Below are 5,280 nucleotides of genomic sequence, written 5' to 3' on the forward strand. Positions count from 1 at the left end.
AGAAATAATAAGATCTTACCTTCTTGCAAAGAAGATTCTTGGTTAGCAATGATTGATGAACAAAGAGGAGCAAGAACAAGAATAATTCACAAAAGAATGATCTTGGGACTGATGTGGAAAATGAAAAGCCAATTGAAAGTAGTGTGTAATGTTATTACACTCTTTCGGGTCATTTGTATGTGGCTGGGCCTGTCTTTTATTTTCGTTATTTTAGGCCCAAAACCAAACAATTGTTTGAAGTTTGATGTTATTTAGTAAAATAACTTAAAAACCAACAAAAATTGATTAAAGAAGTAATGCTGTGAGCAGAGGTCGAACCCACGGCCTTTGAGCCCTTCAAAACATATCTCTACCACTTGCTCTAGATACCACTTTGTTGTTGTGGGTGGCAGATTTATTATTTGAATATATCAGTGTATATATACCTACATATAAAAAGTTTCTGTCGAAGTTTGCGGGTGACGTGCCACCCTACGACAATGAATAGATCCGCCCCTGGTCTCAAAGGTGTCTAAATTATGGATGTGTTGGATTGGGTTGACAAGAGGTATATTACAAGGTCAGACATCAGTATTTTTCAACATGTCTCAAAGGTATGTGACCAAGTCAGATCTATATATATTAACATTTCAAATTAAATTTTCAATCTAATACATATAAAATTACTTGTCCATATGTTTTTAATTTAATAGTCGATCTAATATTTTAGATCAAACTAATTAGTTAGGTTTGTTTTAGGGTGTAGTTTATTTTAGATCTATTTTTTGTTTTTTTTTGTTTTTTTTGCTTTCTAAATCTTAATTTTATGTATACCCGGCCCAGTTTCAGATATATTTTCCTTCTAACTCTAAGGCCCAATTTTAGGTCTATTTTCTTTCTAGACCTAAGGCCCAATTTCAGAATCTGAAATTTTAAATTTATCTGTCCTAATTTCGAACCTTCGGAAATCCGTTAAACATGTCTACAACTGTTTCAATAGTACATCCCCGTAGTTTTTAACCTCATCTTTGTTCATGCACAAGAAACACAATATTCTTGTCCTAAATTAATATGCCCTAATTTCGAATGTTTTAAAATCCGGTTAACCTCTTTACACATGCACAAGTACACCACCGTAATTTCTAACCTCGTTAAGATTTTGTCTTTGCACATACTCTAAAAGCAGCTCAGTACTCCATAATTTTTTTTTTAATTTTTTTTTTCATTTCAATATATGACGAAACTAATGGCTGACTATATGGAATTTCTCGAAGCTTTTTGGAAGGATTTAACTGAGATAGACCCTAACTATTTCAATATGGGTCGTACCTTCCGATTTTGGATGGTGAGATACTGGGTTTAGACGATTTCGTGATTCCCGATGTCGAGGGTTTAAATGATTTTGTGGTTAATGTGAATGAGGACGAAGAGGATGAAGAGGAGCTTGCGGATGCAGGGAGTGTGTTTAATAGGCCATCATGGCATTTTGATGATTTAGTGCGCCTTCCCAGTGGCTCTCCGGAGCAGTATTTCTTTCTTGCTATGGTATGAATTTTTGTATTCGGTGCCACTTTTCATTTTCAAGCTGTGATTGCCACTATTAGCTTGGTTCTTTGTTTTCCATGATTGTTTTGGTGAATTCTTTCTCATGTGATTGTATTATAATGGTTGCTTATGGCATTTGCTTGCTTAATTAATTGCCAGATTAATCTGTAGTGTGTGCGTTTCATATTCTTGATTTTGGTGATCATATTTTGTAATTGATGATCACATTGCTTTTCCATGTAAAAGTTGGGTGCTTTTCATATTTTCTTGCTGTTTTTCTCATGTGTTTTTTCTATCTTTCAAGTTACGTAATGTTTTATGCTGTCTTGATCAATTTTGTACTGTAGGTTAGAGCTAATAGTAATATTTTACAGGTATATTTGACGATTGGTTTAAGCTTGTCCATCATCGTTCTTGGGGGTTTATTCAAGTTCCGTGTTGGCTTGTTATCCTTTATTGTTTTTTCTGGCCTTTGCACTCCATCTAGATTGGGCCCAACTACCAGAGTAGAAGATTTTACTCTTTGTGATGATTACTGGGAGTTTTTCTTATTCTGTTGGGATGGTTTGTCGGTTTGCTGTTAAGTCTATTTCCACCTTTAATCCTCTGTAAGAAGTTTGTAAGGTTGTGTCATTTATTAACATAATCTTGTTTTGTGGACGCTAATTGATGTTGGATAATTTTGATTGGTTCGAAACAGATTATGGTTTATCGTGTCTTCTGGGTGGGCTTTCTGTTTATTGGTGTTTGCTGTCGGAGCGATGTTTTTAGGCAGAGGTGCTATGCCATTTGGTGTACCCTGTTTATCTTGGTTGTGTCGGGTGTCTTTCTACTTATCAGCTGTACTATTGTGTTACCTTTGTCGTATATGTGGAAGGTACTTTTATTTTACATACATTCTTGTATCTTTACTATTGACTGGTTATTTTCATTGCTTTTAACATTTCTTTTTATTTTAATTTTAGGTTTTTGTGTCGCAAGTTTTGATTTGTTTGTATGTTATCTTGTTCACTCAAGATATGTTGTATGACTATGAAGTCAATTTAGCGCATGGGCTTGACGATGGTTGTCGCCATGTATTCACATTTTATAGTGGGATTTTCACTTTTTTGCGTCGCATGGTGAGTTTTTACTGCTTATTGTATGAATATACTCAAGTGTTTACACAGTCTTTAATGGTTAATATTGTCTTCATTAGCTGGATTTATGTTTTGGCGTTGGAGTTCCTTCTGGTGGAGGTGGTGCTGTCGGTTGAGGTCCTACTTGATGTAGTGAGTTACACGTCAAGTTAAGTTTTTGAATGATCTCTTTATGGTACTTGTTAATAGTACCTACATTCTTGTTACAAAATGTTCCTCAGTGGAACTTCTACCTCTGATTGAGTTTTTTGCAGTGAAATACTGCTGCTATGACTTAAAATCACCCATTGCTTGATAAATGCACTTTTAGAACTGCATACAAGTTCAGTTTTTGAATGAAATCAGTATGTTGTTGAGTTTAGGTGTTTGCTGTTGGAATTAATTTAAGTCTTAATTGTATCAATTCTGTGCATGCCTTGTCAACATAATCAATGAATCCTAGATTTCCAACAGACGACTTAATCATAGAAATGCATTCCAAGGTTTTGGCAAGGAGCATGTGGCCCGTATTTTTATTAGCGGTTACCAAGAAACACGACGAACTTATTCACTATTTTGTGCTGGGAATGTGAAGTTGATTTTGGAGATGGTAGCTGAAAGTTTTTTTTAAAGACGCGGTACTAGTATTTGATTGAAAGAGAAGAGGAGAATGCCATATTGAAATAGTGCAAACAATATGTTGAAATAGTATGTTTAGTAGTTTGCTTTCTTTCTATGTATATGAACTTCTCCCTTGAGGAAGGCCTCACTATTGATGTTGTAAAGATATTTTATATTTAGCTATGTTAATTATATATAGAGAGAGATATTTTGCTTATGAGTTTTATGGGTTCGCGCAATTTGGTTAGTAAGCATTATAATTGGGTCGGAACAAGCTTAAATTTAAAAAATTTGAGAGATTATTTAGCGATGTAATTACAAATACAAGAAAACTTCAAAATATCACTTTCTCATTTATCATCATTTGTTTACTCGCTATTATGTTAATATTAGTTCCTTTAATCAAACATCGAGCAAAGTTGAATCATAATTTGTGTTTACTTACCAACTGCTAACAAATCAAACTTCAAGCAAAATTAAATCGTAACGTGTGTTTTGACTTTCCAAACCTCTTAACCAATTTGGAGTCACTTAGCTTTAGAATAGAGTCGTGGCAATCTTAAGTTTCGAAAATAGAGTGACCTTTATCAGCCGTGCAGTTACAAAATACAAGAGAAACTTTAGATCAAACATCACTTTCTCATTAATCTTTTACCTTCATTTAAAAAAGACTGAAAATTATTCAAATTATAACGATTGAGAAATTTACAATCCCAATGGCATGTACCTCCCCTCTGTTTATTTCCTTTAAATTTTGGAAATGGAAATTTCGTTCAATATCAATCTTTGGAAATTTTTTCGCAGGGTGGTGATTCTTTCGAGCAAGGGACAAAAATCAAATATTTTGTTTCACATGGTTAAGCACTCGACCCTTGTGTCATCACCAGCATGCCTGCAAAAATTCGGTAGTAAAAATTACGAGTTTGATCGAATGCAATAAGTGTTTTGCAAAAATTTTTGATTTTTGAAAGAGTCGCCACTTAATTTTGAAAAGGAATTAAGAAATCTTTATAAAACATTTTAAACGATTCAAAATAGGGAAATCGTTTTAAGTTAGAGATTCTAGATAAGCGGTTCCTATTAGCGTTTTAGGAAGGTGTTAGGCACCTAAAACGTCCGCTAACTTACGGTTATCCAAACTGTTTGAAAATCGTCTTTTGATTAACTTCGAAAAGATTAATTTATTGAAATAGTGATTTGATTTTTTAGATTTGATTTTTTATCTTTTTTTTTTAAAAAGATGTGTGTAAAATAGATTTAGGCGACTTAGTAGAGATTTTAACTAAGTCTAAACAAAACTAATAAACAAATAAACACATAAAAGGGGAAGGGAGGAGAAAGTAAAGGATTTAGGCCATTAGGCCCAAATCAATGAGACCTGTCCTAGTCTAGTTGGGCTTCCAACCCATTTCACCTGAACTAAACTATTTTTTGAGCCTTTGACTCGAGTCTTGCTCCACCTGTATTAAATACAACTTTGACTTCGAGGCCGAAATGAATAAATAAATAAATGACTAAATGAATAAATAAAAAGAAGACAATAATAAAAATTGAGACTTTTCAAGTCTTTTAGTGACCTCATCAAGGGGTTTTGACCCATTTTGTCTATCTTCTAGCATCCGCACGCCATATAGTGGACCTTGGGTTTAAACTTCGAACTTGACTCGAAGGGGTGAGCCTCATTTACCCATTACGAAATGCAGGAGAAGAGGGGTCTATTTGGACTCCAGATATTTTTTTGCATGCAAAGAAAAGATAAAGAAATTAATATATGTTCAAGCCATAAAAGTGACATATTTCAAAGTAAAAGAAACTATCAAGAACCAATTTTTGAATGACAAGAATAAGCACACTTGCATAAGAATGAGAGTAAACAAATAAAAATTGCAAAACAAAAGTTTCACAATCATACAATGCATGAGTCAAAAATATTCAAATAATTTTATTTAGCAGCAAAAGTTCGAACTTTCTTATCATTTTGCAAAGACAACATGCGAACAAAGAAGAATAAACATCT

The 5,280-nt window shown here is 33.6% G+C and overlaps 1 long non-coding RNA gene across 1 annotated transcript; it reads left to right on the plus strand.

The window, feature by feature from the left end:
- The first annotated feature begins 772 nt into the window (after positions 1 to 772).
- LOC124895471 lies at positions 773 to 3,480 on the plus strand. Its single transcript, XR_007051730.1, has 2 exons — positions 773 to 1,524; positions 1,899 to 3,480. It is a non-coding gene; the product is annotated as an uncharacterized LOC124895471 (long non-coding RNA).
- Positions 3,481 to 5,280: the final 1,800 nt, after the last annotated feature.

The sequence above is a fragment of the Capsicum annuum genome, unplaced genomic scaffold (genome assembly GCF_002878395.1).
Source record: "Capsicum annuum cultivar UCD-10X-F1 unplaced genomic scaffold, UCD10Xv1.1 ctg82424, whole genome shotgun sequence".
Taxonomy (NCBI): domain Eukaryota; kingdom Viridiplantae; phylum Streptophyta; class Magnoliopsida; order Solanales; family Solanaceae; genus Capsicum; species Capsicum annuum.